At 48.9% G+C, this 19,111-nt stretch overlaps 1 protein-coding gene and 1 long non-coding RNA gene across 5 annotated transcripts in view; both read left to right on the top strand.

Annotated features, from left to right (window-relative positions):
• The window catches only part of NCALD (neurocalcin delta), a 449,552-nt gene that overhangs the window by 17,368 nt on the left and 413,073 nt on the right, over positions 1 to 19,111 (top strand). The gene's annotated exons all lie outside the window — the stretch shown is intronic.
• LOC149126292 (uncharacterized) overlaps positions 8,821 to 19,111 on the top strand; it is an 84,715-nt gene continuing 74,424 nt past the window's right edge. The window contains exon 1 of the long non-coding RNA XR_016236559.1: positions 8,821 to 13,438. This is a non-coding gene — a long non-coding RNA (uncharacterized LOC149126292). The remainder of the gene's footprint in view (positions 13,439 to 19,111) is intronic.

Below are 19,111 nucleotides of genomic sequence, written 5' to 3'. Positions count from 1 at the left end.
ATGCCGGCACTGCAGGTGGCGGCTTTACCCACTATGCCACAGCACTAGCCCCCCCATATTTATTTTTAAATTATTTTTTTCATTTAGCTGTATGTTGCAGGCATTTTATATGTAATCTTTGTAGATAATCATTTATTGTGTATACAATGTCCCACTGAATGGCTGTGCCTCAGTTATTCCATTTTTGGTCATTTGGTCAATATTTTAAATATTGAAAATTTAAATTTAAATTTAAAATAACTTTTTGTGCTACTACCATTTTTTAATAGTAACTTTTTGTTTATTTAAGATCCTATGCTAGGATATATTCCATTGGATTTAATAGGTTGGAGGTTTGAGCCTTTACAAAAAAAAATCTTAACACATTTTGCCAATTGGCTTTCCAGACAGATCAGGGCAACTCATGTTGTGTGACTGTGTTGGTGTCCTCTTTCCCCTGGCCCTGGCTTTCCCCACCGTGAAATGTTCTCCCTAATTTGGCCCCCAGGAGAACTTGCACTTGTGTGGTGTTGAAGACTCGGCAGGCTGAACATTTCTTTGCCGTGTGAGTGCGTGGAGTTGTACTCTTCCTCCCCGCTTCCAGTCATGTGTTCTCTACTGGTAGATGGTTTCCACACAAGTTAGAAGGAAAGTTCATCCCTTTCTCCAAGTGCTGAAAGTCATGTATGCTTGTGTTAGCAAGAGAAGCAGTTTAGGACACAGATCCACGAGGGCACGCAGCCTTGGCTCAGCCAGAATCAAGGCTCGGGGTGTGTCTCCCTGTTTGTGAGCGCAGATACAATTGGCCTTCTGTCTCTGGGTTTGCACCTGCAGATCCGCCCAAGAGCGGCAGAAAATGCTTGAGAAAAGCATTGCCTCTGGATGTGTGCAGACTTCCCCCTTGTCATTCCCTGGACCATACATGCTAACAACAATGTACAGTGTTCACATGGTGGTGGGCTTTCTAAGGAATACGGAAACGATTTGAGTATACCAGAGGATGTATATAGGTTATATGCAAATACTTGCCATTTTATATCAGGGACTGGAGCACTCAAGAATTTTAGCATCCTGGTGCTGGCGTGTGGCACAGGGGGTTAAGCCTCCACTTGCAACGCCAGCATCCCACATCAGAGCACTGGTTTGAGTCCCGGCTGCTCCGGTTCTAATCCAGCCCCCTGCTAATACGCCTGGGAAAGCAGCAGAAGATGGTTCAAGTACTTGAGTCCCGGCACCCATGTTGGAGATCTGGATGAAGTTCCTGGTTCCCGGGTTCAGCTTGGCCCAGCCCTAGTCGTTGTGGCTGTTTGGGGAGTGAACCAGTGGATGGAAGAGCTCTCTCTCTCTCTCTCCCCCCCTCCCTCCCTCTGTAACTCTGCCTTTCAAATCCACCTGGGTGGCAGGGGACCCAGCACTTGTGCCATCTTCTTGCTGCTTTCCTAGGCATAGTAGCAGGGGGCTGGATTGGAAGTGGAGCAGCCGGGGCTCAAACCTGTGCTCATATGGGATGCCGGCATCACAAGTGGAGGCTTCACCCACTGGGTCACCATGCTGGTCCCAAGAAAACAATCTGAGTATCCTAAAGGGGTTCTGGATACCAAGGGACAGCTGCATACCTCTTTAAAGATACAAAGACAGCATGGTTTTTGTTACCAATACAAAGTTGTAGTATGCATATTAGCCTGTAACATGCTTTGGTTTTAACATAGGATATATAACATGGGCAGAAGATCTTTAATAACATATAATAACACGTCTTGAGCACGTGTGCTGTGAACATCTCGGTGTATAATATTGCTCCTTTGACGGTTTCATATCACGGGCAGCTGTTCTCCTGTAATTCTCCACAGGTAGTACAGCATGCTCTGCAGGGAGAGAGAGAGAGAGAGAGAGAGATCTTCCATCCAGTGGTTTACTCCCCAAATGGTCCCAATGACCAGGCTGGGCCATCCTCCACTGTCTTCCCAGGCAAACTAGCAGGGAGCTGGGTCAGAAGTGGAGCAGCCGGGACTCGAACCAGCCTCCACATCTAGCCCCCAGAGGGGCTTTTTCTAAGGAAAGAAAGACTTTGCATTTCCTGGACGTCAGTGGTTGCACCAAGAGTTGCCTGGCCTTCTTTGCCTGTAAGTGGACTGTCAGGATGCTGTGGGTGTGGACTCCATGGGGGCTTGGGTGCTTCTGCTGCGTTGCGGGGACGTGCTAGGGCCACCCCATGCGATCTATGGTAAAAGAGGAGGCCGGGCATATGGCACTGTTCCGCCGGGGTTAGTCCTGCTTTTCTGTTCTGGGCGTCTTCCCGATTGCCTCTTCCAGGGATAAGACCTTTATCTCTGAGCGTGCATTCAGGTTGGCTAGCTGGGTCCCCAGGTGGGGAGTCCCGGGGAAGTTGCCTAGAAGTGAAGAGAGAGGACTCTCTCTCCCAGGGAGCACTGTTACTATTATTTAACCCACAGTTGCTGTGCGCCTGCTCTGCCGGAAGTTGTATCCTGCGAGTGTTGCTGTAGTCACTTCCACTGACAGCCGCCCTGCCCTGGAGGTCAGGATCCCGCGTGTCCTGATCCCTGCGGTCGGGGGGGGGGTGGGGGGGGGGTGGGGGTGGGGGTGGGTGGGGCGCATGCTCTGTGCAGCAGGTCTTAGCGCAGGCACCGAGTGTGAAGTCTTCTTTAAAGAGTCCTGGGAGGTATCGGCAATGGCCGAGGCCCTGACCGATGCATATTTTATAAGCGGAGATGGGCTCGCTGGTCTCCCGGCGTCAGTGTCTTCTGTTTCTAAATAGCTACAGCCCCAGCTTCTCTGTGCATATTTGTGCTACTCATTTGGCCAACCGGGGTCTAAAAATAAACCTAGAAACTTTGGGAGTTTTTTTTTTCTTCTTTTTTTTCCTTCTTCTTTCCCTTGGCGGACTGATGTGTTTTTGTGTATTCCAAGCTGCGCTGTGTAACTATTTACTTTTGCATTATGCATAGCACTTAGCAACGGGACAGTGGAAATGGGAGCCGAGAGCACAGGCTGTCCCCTGCCAGGGGGGAGGGGTGGCCGGCCGAGGCTTCCCTCCCCCACCTCGGCCCCTGGCCCAGGTCTGCCCTGCTTTCTGCCTTCTCTGCTGGTGACCCAGTAGGGACTAAGGAAGAGGGATGGGAAGGACCCTTCCTGCCCTCTCGCCAGGGCCAAGAGGGGGCCCTGGGGTGTCAGCCAGGGTGGGGGAGGGGGACGAGGACAGGCCTTGGCCACCGCGGGTGTCGTGGCTGAAGGACAGCCCTGTAAGGTCAGAGGCACCGAGGAGCTGTGTCTTGTTTGGAACTCTAAGTGCATTTGCAAACAGGACGCTCACGAATGGAGGTGGATTGTGCAGGACCCAGGACGGATCTCTGGGAACCCTCTAGGGTGGCGTCAGCCCGCACTTAGAGCGTCGCTATCAGGAGGCTGCCTTCTGGATTCGGAGCATTCCGGGCCGGGCAGAGTGCTCTGCTTGTCTGCCCAGTGACTGGCTGGGGAGCCCAGAACTGGCTCCTTTCCACGTGGGAATGTCCCTGGCCCCAGACTCCGCAGTGCGCCAAGTGTGTTCGGCCCTTCTTGCTGCCAATTTACTTTTGTTCTCTGATTTCTAGAGTAGCAATTGCATTAAAAAACAAAAAAACAAGTCACATCCTGATGTTCACCAGAGGAGGGAGGAAGGCCTGAGGAGTGTGGACTTAACCCCTTGGTTACCATTTTTTAGCAAAGAAAGCAAAATTAAATACATTGGGGGCCATTGTGAAGGGCCTGGATTTTTTTTTCTTTTAAGAAATCACACCTCTGTTCCTTTCTTAGGACCAGAATATACCTCATATTCTTGATGTGTTTTGGGGAAGAGATTTGGCAAATATTTCTGTGAAAAAAAAATGCATACATAAACACAAATATTGTGATGGAAATCTTTTTGAATAAAAAGGTTCTTTGAGGCCGACGCCACGGCTCACTAGGCTAATCCTCCACCTGCGGCGCCTGCACCCCGGGTTCTAGTCCCGGTCAGGGCGCTGATTCTGTCCCGGTTGCTCCTCTTCCAGTCCAGCTCTCTGCTGTGGCCCAGGAGGGCAGTGGAGGATGGCCCAAGTGCTTGGGCCCTGCACCTGCATGGGAGACCAGGAGGAAGCACCTAGCTCCTGGCTTTGGATTGGCGCAGTGCGCCGCGCTAGCCGTAGCGGCCATTTGGGGGGTGAACCAATGGCAAAAGGAGGACCTTTCTCTCTCTCTCTCTCTCACTGTCTAACTCTGCCTGTCCAAAAAAAAAAAAAAAAAAAAAGTTCTTTGAAAATTGATTTAGCATTCTGTAGTACAGTCAGGTGTGTGTGTGTGTGGTTTCTGCTGTTTTTTATTTTAAGGGCTGGACCACAGAGATCAGCCGTTCAAAATGACTAAACAGCTCTTCCTTGGAAGGGGCCGCAGTCTGCACAGTCGCTTGTGTAGTTTCCGCAGGCGTGGACCCACCAGTTAAAGAACAAGACCCTGCAGCCTCAAGGTGAATGTTTTTTCCAACCTCACACGAGGTGAGCGCACTCAAAACAGGAAGCAATCATAGGCCAGCGGTTTGAGAAGTGAGAGCTGGCTTCTGGATTAGGCTGAGCTGTTGTCTGCAGACCGAAAGACAAGACGGTCGCTAGCAACTCCGCTCACTGGCTCTTCAGCATTTGCATGTCCTGCAGGGCCCCTGTGCCTCTCCTCCCAGAACAAGGAGCTGCAGACACGGCCAGAGATGCAGTGCGGCTGAAGAGGAGCCTGAGCTGGTCGCCGTGATGGAGCCAGGGCGAAGGCTCGCCAGCTGCTGGGGCAGCCCTGCGGTGTGGGAGTCATCTGGCCCGAGGGACCATTGCAGGGTCCTCGGGGCGGGGTACAGAATGGGGGTGAGACAGGAGCATGTCCACACATCTGAGACACGTGCCTGGGACACTCGTGGCGAGAAGGCTCTTCCAATACGGCTCTGCCCACATGGTAGCCCTTTCGTATGTGCTGTGAAAAATATATTGGTGTTGATGCGGAGCACTTAGTAAATTGTTGCTTTAGATGAGGCCTTCTCAGTGCTCCAAGGCTGTGGATGCTACTGAAATGAATGAGAGTTGAATGGCTCCCTGTAACCATGACTACTGCTAGCATTGATCAGGACATTGATTAGGACAGCCTCAGACACTGTGCTGAGTATCTGATCTCACAGGATCTTCTCACCTGCCCCAGGAGGAAACACCTTATTATCCCCTTTCTGCCTGGGAGAAGCGGGCTCAGAGACTGCGCACTGAGGCGCGTGGGTGGTGACTGGGAGTCAGCACCCACCCTCCTGCTTTGCCTGTGGAGAGTGTTCCACGGCTGCGCCTCCAAGCGCCGCTGGGCTTCGTGGGTCCAAGAGAAAGCACTGGAAATTGAGCATTCTTTCTCGCAGGGCGTGTGGGCTCTGCTCAGTTAGCCTCTCTTTTTTCTCTCTTGTCTTCTTTATTTTACGTGTAGCTCTCGAATAGTTCACCAAACTCTTGTGGTTGCAGCCTGAGTCTTTTTTTTTTTTTTTTTCCAAAGAAACCTTTTATTTAAAGAATACAAACTTCATGCATTTCGCAAGTACAACTTTAGGAATATAGTGATTCTTCCCACCATACCTGCCCTCCCACCACACTCCCACTCCTCCTGTTCTTTCCTCTCTCATTCCCAGTTCCATTCTCCCCTAAGATCCATTTTTAATTAACTTTATACACAGAAGACCAACTCTATACTAAGTAAAGATTTCAACAATTTGCATGAGAAAACAAAACCAAAATGTTCCTTTAATAGTTGAGACAAGGGCTGTTCAAAATCATTGCATCTCGAAGTTAATTTCACTTTTTTTTTAAGAAACAATTTTCAAGAAGCACCCAAGAATGATACATCTTTTGTGAGCACTTAGATATAACTTATGAGACATAAGAATATCCTCCACTTAATGCATTCAAAGAAAGTAAGTCTTTGAGAATGAGTTTTATCATTAATTAATGAAGCTCCTAAGAAAGCAAGCAATGGAGTCTTAGCATAACTAAGACTTATGAGACAGAAGACTATTCTCCACTTAATACGCTAAAATGAAATAAATCTTTGAGAACAGTTTTACTGTTAACTCTCATAATACAACTCATTGAGGACAGAGGTCCTGCATGGGAAGTTAGTGCGCAGGGACTCCTGTTGTTAATGTAACAATTGACACTCTTATGTATGATGTCAGTGATCACCCAAGGCTCTTGCCATGAGCTGCCAAGGCTATGGAAGCCTTTTGAATCCACAGTCTCCTTTAGTATTTAGACAAGGCCATAAGCACAGTGGAAGTTCCTCCCTTCAGAGAAAAGTACCTCCTTCTTTGATGGCCACTTCTTTCTGCTGGGGTCTCACCTCCCGCAACCCTTCATGTAGGACATTTTTTTTTGCCACAGTGTCTTGGCTTTCCATGCCCGAAATGGCAGCCTGAGTCTTCAATTTCCTTTAGTGTCTCCTGGCTCAAGTTCATAAGCAAGAGATTCCTATTGGTCCAGCTCATTGAGCCCAGGCCATGCAAGCTGCTGGAGCCTGGCCAACAAAACCATTACCCGCTGCTGGGCTGACTCTTCATCCTGCGTGCTTTGGTGGTGTCATGTGCACAGGCCTCCCCAGCCCCGTGCCCCAAGCAGGAGGTTGTGGGTAAGGTAGTGCCAACTGGGAAGGGAGATAGTTCACAGCTGGAGATGAGCGTCTCAGGTACAAACTCCTTTTATACTTTGATAAACACTTTTGTTCTTTGGAAAGCCTCCAAAGAATCAGTATCAATGAGCCATATCTAGAGTTATATAATATATATCTCAGAAACCTAATTCAAGGGGCTTAGGAAAAAAAAAAGTCAAATTCATTGGTTCGTGTTACCGTAAGTGCAAAGGCTTGGCTGGATCTGGATTCTGTCTTTATTATCAGAGATCTGGCTCTTGTATTGGCTCTGCATTCCTCTGGCTTGGTTTCCTCCTCAGGCAGGTCTTCTCTTCATGATACCAAGACATCACTGGAAGTCTCAGGTCTATCTGTTCACTGAGCCTCCCCAGCAGAGGGCTTCTCTTTCCCTCATAGTTGCAGCAAAATCCCCAGGCTTAATTCTCATTGCCCTGAATGAGTTGCATGCCTGCCTGTCAACCAAGCATGGTGGCCAGTGCGATTAGTCAGGTCTGGGTCATTGTCCATCCCTTGGGAGAGGTTAAAGTCTCTCCCCTCCCTCCATTAAATCTCATGGACTGGGAATGGGGGAATGTTGTTTCTTCTGTTATTACCAGAAGAAATGGGACGGGATGTTGTTCAGGCAAAACCAACTCATAGCTCTCCTGAGTGCTTTCAAGTTTATTACCAAAAATACCTGGACATCTGAAATTAAGATGTTGAGGCTTAGTAAAAGCAGACTGGGCCACAGCTGCCCTCTTTGTGTGTGATAAATCCAGAGGCCTAGGAAACCCAAAGTGCTGAGACAGGGCTAGATCTTCTATGTCTTTTAAGTCACAATCCTGAAAGGTGATGTTTTTAAAATTTGCATCTTTTTGAGAAAGGCAGTTACAAGTTGGTTTGGGCTTCAATTTTTGATACAGTAGGAGGATAAGACTTGAAGGGCTCTTATTAGGTGTCCTCTATTTGAAGTCTAAGCTGTTCTGGCATCAAAATGACCTTGGTGGGCCAGCGCTGTGGCTCAATAGGCTAATCCTCCACCTTGCAGCGCTGGCACACTGGGTTCTAGTCCCAGTTGGGGTGCTGGATTCTGTCCTGGTTGCTCCTCTTCCAGTCCAGCTCTCTGCTGTGGCCCAGGAAGGCAGTGGAGTGTCGCTCCTTGGCTTGCGGAGGAGCGGCACCGGACCGGACGCTGTTATTCGCTTTCAGTAGGTTTTTTCTACAGTAGAGCAAGGACAAGTAAAGAGAAGAAAGAACGAACGAAATAACGAAATCCACAGCGAGCTCTCCAACCAATCCCCCTACCATGCCGTCTCTCTCCCCCTTTATAGTCCTCTCCCACCAATCCGTGCTCCGCTGTCCACATGCTGAGCACGCCATTCTCTTCCAATCAGAGGTAGGATCAGCTCCTGCAGCTTCTTAGTCAAATTGATGAAGCAGCTGTGTAAAATTTGTTTACTCCCTCTCAGCGCCATGCTACGGGAGGCAGGGCCCTGCCTCCCACAGTGGAGGATGGCCCAAGTGCTGGGCCCTGCACCCGCATAGGAGACCAGGAGAAGCACCTGGCTCCTGGCTTCGGATCAGCGCGATGCAGCGGCCATTGGAGGGTGAACCAGTGGCAAAGGAAGACCTTTCTCTCTGTCTCTCTCTCTCACTGTCTACTCTGCCTGTCAAAAAAAAAAAAAGTACATACAACCTTTGAAGCCTGAGCAGTGCCTAGGATTTAAGACCCATTGAAGACCCATCTTATCTCGCTAATGATGAAAACACCCTATTTATGTGTCAATAATCTTTACGCCCATTGTCAAATAAATGCTTTTTTTTTTTCTTTGATTGGTAGAGTTAGACAGTGAGAGAGAGAGACAGAGAGAAAGGTCTTCCTTCTGTTGGTTCACTCCCCAAATGACTGCCACGACCAGCACGCTGCGCTGATCCGAAGCCAGGAGCCAGGTACTTATCCTGGTCTCCCATGGGGTGCAGGACCCAAGCACCTGGGCCATCCTCCACTGCACTCCCTGGCCACAGCAGAGAGCTGGACTGGAAGAGGAGCAACTGGGACAGAACCAGCGCCCCAACCAGGACTAGAACCCGGGCTGCAGGTGCTGCAGGTGGAGGATTAGACTAGTGAGCCGTGGTGCCAGCAGATGCTTGGTTTTTAACCATGTCATAAGTCAGGAACTGTGAGTCCTGTGGAAGTTAACCCAGCAAGTCTTCCTCCCTGCAAATATAGGTTAATTCCATGCAACCTCAGGGGTCTTGAGTAGCATCTATGTGTTTGTTAATACTGCAGTGCTTTTTTTTTTTAAACTTTTATTTAATGAAATAAATTTCCAAAGTACAGAATATGGATTACAGTGGCTTCCCCCCATAACGTCCCTCCAACCCGCAACCCTCCCCTTATCCACTCCCTCTCCCCTTCCATTCACATCAAGATTCATTTTCTATTCTCTTTATATACAGAAGATCAGTTTAGCATACATTAAGTAAAGATTTCAACAGTTTGCTCCCACACAGAAACATAAAGTGAAAAATACTGTTTGAGTACTAGTTATAGCATTAAATCTCAATGTACAGCACACTAAGGACAAAGATCCTACACGAGGAGTAAGTGCACAGTGACTCCTGTTGTTGACTTAACAAATTGACACTCTTGTTTATGGCATCAGTAATCACCCTAGGCTCTTGTCATGAGCTGCCAAGGCTATGGAAGCCCCCTGAGTTCATTGACTCTGATCATATTTAGACAAGGCCATGGTCAAAGTGGAAGTTCTCTCCTCCCTTCAGAGAAAGGTACCTCCTTCTTTGATGACCCATTCTTTCCATTGGGATCTCACTCGTGGAGATCTTTCATTTAGTTCCCCCCCCCCCCCCCGAGTGTCTTGGCTTTCCATGCCTGAAATACTCTCATGGGCATTTCAGCCGGATCCGCATGCCTTAAGGTCTGATTATGAGGCCAGAGTGCTGTTAGGACATTTGCCATTCTATGGGTCTGCTGTGTATCTCACTTCCCATGTTGGATCATTCTCTCCCTTTTTGATTCTATCAGCTAGTATTTGCAGACACTATTCTTGTTTATGTGATCCCTTTGGTTCTTAGTCCTATCATTATGATCAATTGTGAACAGAAATTGATCATTGGGACTAGTGACATGGCATTGGTACATGCCACCTCGATGGGATTGAATTGGAATCCCCTGGTATGTTTCTAACTCTACCGTTTGAGGTAAGTCAGCTTGAGCATGTCCCGAATTGCACATCTCTTCCCTCTCTTATTCCCACTCTTATATTTAACAGGGATCACTTTTCAGTTAAGTTTCAGCACTGAAGAAGAATTGTGTATTGATTACAGTATTCAACCAAAAGTATTAAGTAGAACAAACAAAAAAAATACTAAGAGGGATAACATATTAAGCTGCTCATCAACAGTCAGGGTGAGGGCTGATCAAGTCACTGTTTCTCATAGTGTTCATTTCACTTTAACAGGTTTCCTTTTTGGTGCTCAGTTAGTTGTCACCTATCAAGGAGAACAAGTGGTATTTGTCCCTTTGGGACATGGAAAATGAGATTAAAAGATTTATTTATTTTGGCACAAAAATACTTAAAATCCATTCATGGATTGTAGTTTTTTCATAATATCCATTTTCATGAGTCTTTGAAGACACCTTGTATTAACTTTATGATAATAACACTGTCACATCCTTTGCTTCCTCTGCTTGCCGCAATGATCTTGGCTGTCCTTTGGCACAAAGTACCACCTCATTTTCTCAAAGTTTTGCAGATGGTTGCCTTTAGTTTCCTTCACTTGTTTAAAATTTTGTATTTCTGGGATTAACAATATCTCCTCATATGCCAAATGTCTCTCACCTCTGTTGATTTTCTTGGTGCAACTGTTATTTGGTCACTTGGGGTTTTAAGGTTTCAAATCACAAACAACAGTGCCCATTCTGGCTAGCCCAAGTAGACGGGGAGCTTCTAAAAGGAAACTAAGGAGATCACAGAATCTCTAGCCCCCAGAGTCAGCCTTGGAAGTCATACAGCCAGGAACACACCACAGATTACATCACTGGTGGCTCCCCGGAGGCCCCCATGTGACCACCACCAAGTATAGGTGCTTCTGCTCATCCCACCAAATGTGTTTCTTCTGGGGGAACGCGGTCATTGCTGCCTCTGGAGGCAGGGCGTCCATACCATCCTCCACCAACCTCCACCACGGCGAGTCCTGCAGGGCACCTCCTTGCTGATCTCTCTTCTTCTTCTTCTGCTTCTCCTCCTTCTCTGTCTTCCTCTTCCTCCTCTTCTTCTTCCTTTTTTTCCTCCTCCTCCTTCTCTTTTTATTTATTTGAAAGGTAGAGTGATGGGACGGGAGAAAGATCTTCTATCTTCTGGTTTACTCCCCAAATGATTACAGCAGCCAGGGCTGGACCAGGCCAAAGCCAGGAGCCTGGAACTCCATCCTGCTCTCTTTACATGATGCAGGGGTCCAGACACTTGAGCCATCTTCTGCTACTTTCCCAGGTGCAATTGTAGGGAGCTGGATCGAAATGAAGCATCTGGGACTCCAGCCAGTGCTCCAATATGGGATGTTGGCATTGCAGGCGATGGCTTCACCTCTTGTGCCACAGCACCTGCCCCCACCCATTAGGAATTTTGTGTGGGTGCTGCTCATTGGGGGAGCTGGGCCACATGCCTGCACCCTGGGTGCAATGTAGGCTGGGGAGACAAATCCTGGATTTTCATCTTGGGGAGGTGTGGACTTGTAGGAAATTTCTCAAGTGTGGAAAGAGTGTTCAAAAAATGCCTTTGGCCACAAAACACAAGTCACCACCCACACCAAGAAAGGGGCCTTGTCTGACGCCTGAATCCCTTGATTTTGGAAGCAGTGAGACCGTTGCCGGCAGGAGGGCTGTTCCTTACTGGGAGCAGCAGGATCCCAGGAAGCACCTGCTGACCGGATGCCACAGAGGAGGTTCATTGCTTTCTGTCAAGTGGAATCCACTTACCTTCCATCCCCCCCCTCTAGACTGACTTTGGGGACCCCATCAGTGTCAGCCAAGTCAGCCCCATCCCTCCCTGGCATGAAGGCAAGGGGTGGGCCTAAAAGAAGCCACAATGAGGCATTGGGTGCTCAGAGAAGGTAAACAACCTGTGCCGAATCACACAGCCTGTGTGGTGAAAACCAAGGCTCCCCAGCGTCCATTCCCTGCAGGCAGGCAGGTGCTGCGAGCCCAGGCTCTCCCCAGCCAGTGGTGCGCGGCAGAGAGCCAGCTGCATTTTGATTGGATCCCAAACACTGTCCTGCTGCCTTCTTCAAGGGTGAACCCGACAGTGGCATTTAGGGGGTGGGATTTGCCTCGTGTGTCTGCCCCAGCCAAGCCCTTGGTGGGTGTAGCTTGTGTCCAGAGAAGACATTTATGCAACAAGAGTGTGAATATTAGTAGTCGCTTCTGGAAGCTTCTGAGACATTCTCTGGGCTCTTCTGGTTTGCTTTATGATCTAATTCATTGGTGGCTAGATTCACCTTCTCACCTGGCTGGGGAGGTGGGCTGGTCGTTACAGACACGGCAGAAGGGGGATCCTTAAAGACTATCAGATGCCCGTTAAATGGGCAAGAAGGGTGTCACTGGGTGTTGCAGGCTGCATAGCTTCATGGTTAAGAGCTTGGATTCTAGGGTCTACCTGGGGTTGAATCCGGCTGGTGGCTTGCTAGCTGTGTGACCAGGGGCAAGTTAACCTTACCTTTCTGAGCCTTCATTTCCGAAAAGGGAGATTAAATGAGACCACACACGTGCAACTGCTAGAGCTGTGCCCAGCCTGGAAGGAGCACTTGGTAGGTGTTAGCCATTCGCATTAGCTTAACAGGTGGAGAGTGGGGCAGGCTGTGTTTGGGCAGAGGAGCGACGGCCATTGTAGGCTGAGGGTTTATATGAGCCCTGGAGGGCAGGCAGCACACAGGCTGGGTGGCTTGTCTGGAGCCCAATCCATGGAGGCTGCTTTTTCTCTGGGCCGTATTTTCCAAGGAGGCTCCCCTTAATGATCTGGTTTCCAGAAGGGGGCTTGAAGCTAACCTGCAGCATGTCCTGATCCGCCTAGCGATCCGTTTCTCATCTCATGAGTCCACTGGCCTTCTGCGTGTCAGTGCCTTGAGCAACATTTGGTTGCATAAGTCAGTTCCCCAGAGTCTCATTGCCCCCGAGTGGGCCAATAGCATCGAATTCCTGAATGAACGCGCTGAGGACCAGACCACGGACCTGGGGTGACCCTCGGAGGCATGGACATGGCGAGGCCCAGTTGGAAGCAGAGAGCTTGCCCGCCTCTCTCCTTCCCCTTGATCGCACCTTTATCCTTTCCTGCATGCAATCAGCTAAATAGCAGACATCCGGTGTGATGGAGCACACGCTGGCATGCCAAAGGAAGGGGCGCATGAGATGGTTCTTGACTGAGTGGGTGAGGTGCACCTGCTGCTGCCGCTGCCCTGGGCAGAGGACTGGGGCAGGAGGATCGTGTTGAGAAGCAGGGCCCTGGGTTCTGGAGCCTTTTCTCTTATATGCCATTGGCCACATCCCTCATCTGCACAGTGAACATGAAATCTGAAGACTGGAGCCTACTGAATGTCAGCTGGTTGCCACCGGCTCAGACATTTATACCCCGACAAGGTTACCCCAACAAGGGTCAGAGGTCTTATGGCACCAAACGTTTCCTCCACATGGAACCCAAGGGTTGCTCCAGGATAGATCCTGCCTTCTTCAGGGCTCAGACTGTCTCCTGTTTGCTTTCTTCATTGTCCCCTGTGAAAGGTAAGCCGGGTCGTTTGGGTGAAGTATTATGGTGGGAAAGTGATGAATACAATTCCTATGCGTTATCGTAGTGCCCATCACAATACTGAGCTTTTCAGAGGTGTTCAGGACACATTTATCCAGTTTAATTAAATAGCACAGCCCAGCAATCAATGAATTCAATTCCTATTATTACTCTAAAGACATTATTTGTTCCATCTCCAGTATAGGGATAATAACACCAATACAAGCAGACACTGACATCAGTTACTTGGAAGAGCAGAGGATGTGTTTGTACACACACACACACACACACACACACACACGTACTTCACCAAGTCTGGGGACCGTGCATGTGAGAGCAGGCTCAGCTGCCTCTGAGGGCCACAGGAGGGCACCCGGGCTTGTCTGTCGCTTCCCAGGATACTCACGAAAGGCTGCTCGCTGCTTCCTGGATTTGAGGGTGGTTGGATGGGGACACTTGTTTGCTTCCCAAGTGAAGCTTGGTGGCCTGGTTGCTTCCAGCATGGTGGAAGGCATGTGGGCAGGGTGGCCAATGGCGGAGTGAGCAGGGCCACATAGCTGCTTGCAAGACAGCAGCAGATCTGCCCGACTATGGGGCCTCTGCAGGGTGAGTGGCTAAGGGTGGGCTGCTCGGGTTCTTCAAGGAGCATTGGGAGCGCGGATGGATCCTCCTGAGTGGTTCGCAGAGCTGGGTCAGTGGCGTGTCTGGTTCAGCTGCCTGAGAGCTTCACAGGTCGCTGGTGGGTGGGGTCTCAAGAGGTCTCCCTCCAACAAGAGCCTGCAGGGGGAAGGGCAGCACGTGGGCAGGGCTGTTACTGCAGGGTGGTAGAGTGGTGGTGTGTTGGCACTGCAGTTCCCCAGCTGGGCCCAGGGTGGCAGATGCTTCAGTGATCGGGGGTGTGAGTGGGGACAGCTGGTTCCTGCCCTTCCCTGCAGAGCCAAGTCCATCTGGGTTCAGGGTGGATCAGGAGAGATGGAACGGCAGATTCCAACATGCTTTATTTGACCTGTAGTGTTTCACAAACTTAGAACATTTGCTGCCAACTTAAAAAGAAAGGATATATTTAAAAAAAAAAAAGTGGATTTCAAGTTTCTCTTGAAACATGATGATCTGCATGACACTGGGCCAGATTCCTGCACAGCAGTCGGTGTGAGCTGAGCCTGTTCTCTTTAGAGAGGAGGTGTGTGCACCTGTTCGCTGGGTCACTGAAGTTATTTTTTTTTTAATTTTTTATTTTTTGACAGGCAGAGTGGACAGTGAGAGAGAGTCAGAGAGAAAGGTCTTCCTTTGCCGTTGGTTCACCCTCCAATGGCCGCCGCGGACAGCGCGCTGCGGCCGGCGCACCGCACTGATCCGATGGCAGGAGCCAGGAGCCAGGTGCTTTTCCTGGTCTCCCATGGGGTGCAGGGCCCAAGCACCTGGGCCATCCTCCACTGCACTCCCTGGCCACAGCAGAGAGCTGGCCTGGAAGAGGGGCAACCAGGACAGAATCCGGCGCCCCAACCGGGACTAGAACCCGGTGTGCCGGCGCCGCAAGGCGGAGGATTAGCCTAGTGAGCCGCGGCGCCGGCCCTGAAGTTATTTTTTTATGACAAAGTAAGTGTAACTTAAAATTAGCCATTAAACATTTATTTATTCATTTGAAAGGCAGGGAGAGAGAGAGAAAAAAAAAGGAGAGAGAGAGAGAGAGAAATATCTCATTTGCTGATTCATTCCTTAAATGCTCACAACAGTTGGGGCTGAGCGAGGTCAAAGCCTGGAAGTGGGAGAACTCAGCCTGTGTCTCCCGTATAAGCGACAGGGACCCAAGTACTTAAACCATCACTTGCTGCCTCCCAGGGTGCACATTAGCAGGAAACTGGCATCGAAAGCAGAGCTGGGGCCGGCACCTTGGCGCACTAGGTTAATCCTTCGCAGGCTGCACTGGCATCCATGTGGGTGCTGGTTCTAGTCCTGGCTGCTCCTCTTCTGGTCCAGCTCTCTGCTGTGGCCTGGGATAGCAGTGGAGGATGGCCCAAGTGCTTGGGCCCTGCACCCCAGTGGGAGACTGGGGTGGTGGGGGAGGGGGGAAGCACCTGGCTCCTGACTTTGGATCAGCACAGCTCTGGCCATTGTGGCCATCTGGGGAGTGAACCAACAGAGGGAAGACCTTTCTCTCTGTCTCTGTCTCTGTCTCTGTCTCTGTCTCTCTCTGTCTCTCTGTCTCTCTCTCTGTAACTCTACCTGTCAAATAAATAAATAAAATCTTAAAAAAAAAAAAAAAAAAAAAGCAGAGCTGAGACTCAAAACCAGGCCTTCCAGTATGGGACGTGAGCATCTAAGCAGCATCTTCACTGCTGTGCCCAATGCCCACCATAAGGCATTTTAAGAAGTGTTTGTGGCCGGCGCCGCGGCTCACTAGGCTAATCCTCCACCTAGCGGCGCCGGCACACCGGGTTTTAGTCCCGGTCGGGGCGCCGGATTCTGTCCCAGTTGCCCCTCTTCCGGGCCAGCTCTCTGCTGTGGCCCGGGAGTGCAGTGGAGGATGGCCCAAGTGCTTGGGCCCTGCACCCCATGGGAGACCAGGAGAAGTACCTGGCTCCTGCCTTCGGATCAGTGCGGTGTGCCGGCCGCAGTGCGCCGGCTGCGGCAGCCATTGGAGGGTGAACCAACGGCAAAGGAAGACCTTTCTCTCTGACTCTCTCTCACTGTCCACTCTGCCTGACCAAAAAAAAAAAAAGTGTTTGTTTCATTGGAAACACACCTGCGCACACACACGCACACGCACACACAGATAAGATAGAGATTTTCATTCACTGGATCACTCCCCAAACTGTGAGGTGGGTCAGGCTGAAACCAGGAACCAAGAACTCAATTCAGTTCTCCCACGTGGGTGGCAGGGATCCAGTGATTTGAACCTGAATGAGTCACTGACTTTCTCCTGGGCTGCACATTCGCAGGAAGCTGGACCTGCAGGCAGAGCGGGGACTCACAGCCAGGCACTTCAATGTGGATGTGGGTGTCCCAGGTAGCACCTTCACCACTGTGCCACATGCCCATCCCCCATTACATGCACAGTTCAGTGTCGGTAAGTATTTCAGATAATTGTGCTACCCTCACCACCACCCATCGCATTCCTGAATCCACCCTGCCCCGGGTAACCACCATTCTCCTTTCTATAGCTGTGAATCTGACTACTCTAAATAGCTCCGAGAAGTGGAATCGGAGAGAATTTGTCTTTTCTGGTTGGCCTATTCTATTTGGTGTAGTGTTTTCCAGATTCACCCATGTTGTAGCCTGTGTCAGAATTTCTTTCCTTTCGAAGGCTGAGTGCCAGTCCTTTGTATGGACAAACCACATTTTGCTCGGCCAGTCATCTGTTGATGGACCCTCGGGTGGCTTCCACCTTTTTCTATCTTTTGGCAATTGTGAACAATGCTGCTGAAACCGTGACGTGAGTGTACACATCTGAGTCCCCTAAGCATTTGTGCTCCGTGAGAATTTTCTCAGCAATTTCCTAGCTGTGCTCTTGTTTCTTTCATTTTCATTTTTATTAAAAATATTTGTTTATTTGAGAGTTAGAGTTACAGAGAGAGAGAGAGAGAAAGCCTTCCATCCGCTGGTTCACTCCCCAAATAGCTGCAATGGCTGGAGCTGACCCCATCTGAACCCAGGAGCCAGGAGCTTCTTCTGGGTCTCCCATGCAGGTGCAGAGGCCCAACCAGTTGGGCCATCTTTCACTGCTTTCCCAGGCCGTAGCAGAGAGCTGGGTGAGAAGGGGAGCAGTGGACACACGAACCGGCGCCCATATGGGAGAAGGCTTAGCCAACTACGCTACAGCACCTGCCCGGCTCTTGTTGCTTTTCTTGCTTTTCCTGGTCCCGCAAGACCAAGACCTGCAGGCTGGGCTTCTGCTTAATGCAGTAACTTTTTGGGAAGACTTGAAAAACATTTTCCAAGACCCCTTGTGAAAGTGACTTCGACTCTTTAAAATTCTAAAAAAAACCTAGTTAGTGTGGGACTTTCCAGAGTTAGTATCACATTAACAGAAATCTCTGGAAATAGCATTTTGTGATTTGTTCAGTCTTCAAGTTCGTTCTGAAAAGCTCTGATTTGAAGATAAAATTCGTAGTGTGTTTGATTTTCTTGATCTGAAGAGAGCTGGTTTGTCTTGCCTCAGGTGCTGCGTATGTTAATGAGACCTTTTACTTACAGGTGTGGATAAACAGGAACTATGAACATAATTTTGGTTTTATTCCTGAATTTTCAGGTAGCATTATACTAGAACAAATATGATTTTATTTTCTACTGAGTGCTAGATGGAAAGGTCAAAATAGAGCTTTTACTCTTCATGTTGACAGGTTGCCATTTCTGGTTTGCTTTTTATTAATGACAGCATCAGCCGAAATGTTATTATCTGACAGAAGCCAGTATGATTCAATTTTAGTTGAACAAAATCCTGCTACCAAGTCAGTTTTGTATATTTAGTTAGGCGTTAGGCTAGAATTTAGGTTGCTAATATTTATTTATTTAATATTTTAGAGTAATCTGGTCAAAACTTGTATTAAAATTCCTTAGGAAAAGACTGTTTTCAAGTACTTACAGAAACTAAAAAGTATGAATTCACAAGCAATTTGACATGCAAATTCTTCTATTCTCGTCTTTATTACTGGACCCATCATAGCTTCTTCCCATTACATATGATTTGTTTTAAAGCCTTGCTCTGGGCTTAATGTTTTCTTGAAAGCTTTGTGATTACATTTCTTTAAAAGTGTTTCATAATCTAGAATTTTCAAGTAATACAACAAACCTTCCTCCAAAATACTGAATCTCTGCTGTAATTACTTTTTAAATTATTTTCAAGGTGCTTGTGTTTGTTTGGTTTGGTTTCTTCATTTATTTGAAAAGCAGAGTGACAGATAGCCCACCCACTGGTTCACTCCTCAAATGTCTGCAGTAGCCAGGGCTGGGCCAGGATGAAGCCAGGAGCCGGGGACTCCATCTGGATCCCTTCCGTGGGAGAAAGGACCCTAAGATGCCTCCTAGGCACTTCAGTAGGAAGGTGGAAAAAAGAGGAGGTGGGATTCGATCCTAGGCACTGTGATATGGGATGTAGATGTCCCAGGTGGTGGCTGAACCTGCTGTGCCACCATGCCAGCCCCAGTGTGCTTGCGATTTTAAGTCTTACTGTGTGGGTGAAATTTTTTCATCTCAGGTTGGCTGAAACATTGTAAGGGTGGATGAGCAAGACAAAGAAACAGAACATGAATTCACAGCCAGAACAGGTTGATTCAGAGAGAAACCTGAGAGGGGCTCAGTACCAGCGAGTGCATAGCAGAGAGCATGTTCTCGTACAAGCTAGGGACTTCCATAGCCTGAGATAGTTGGGAGGGGCTTGGGCTAAGGCTGAGCTCTTGATAGAGTGAGTAGTGTGGCTTGGGAAGGTTTGGGCTAAGGTTGGACTCTTAAGATAGTTGGGAGGGTTTGGACTAAGGCTGAGATCTTGAGATACTGATGTGGCTTGGGAGGGTTTGGGATCTGCTCTCAGTCTGGTAGGCAAGGATTAAAATAGATCGAAGGCTTTTGTCCTTGGTCCATCAACCATTGAACTGTATTTTAAGGACCAATTCTGTGTCTTGACATATTATCACTTGATAAGGACTTGGACTCTGTACCTACTTACTTTAAAG

The sequence above is a fragment of the Oryctolagus cuniculus genome, chromosome 6, assembly GCF_051225735.1.
Source record: "Oryctolagus cuniculus isolate XC-2025 breed Fujian yellow rabbit chromosome 6, ASM5122573v1, whole genome shotgun sequence".
NCBI classification, from domain to species: domain Eukaryota; kingdom Metazoa; phylum Chordata; class Mammalia; order Lagomorpha; family Leporidae; genus Oryctolagus; species Oryctolagus cuniculus.
Note: the sequence above shows the minus strand (reverse complement) of the source record. Positions and strands in the feature narration are given on the sequence as shown.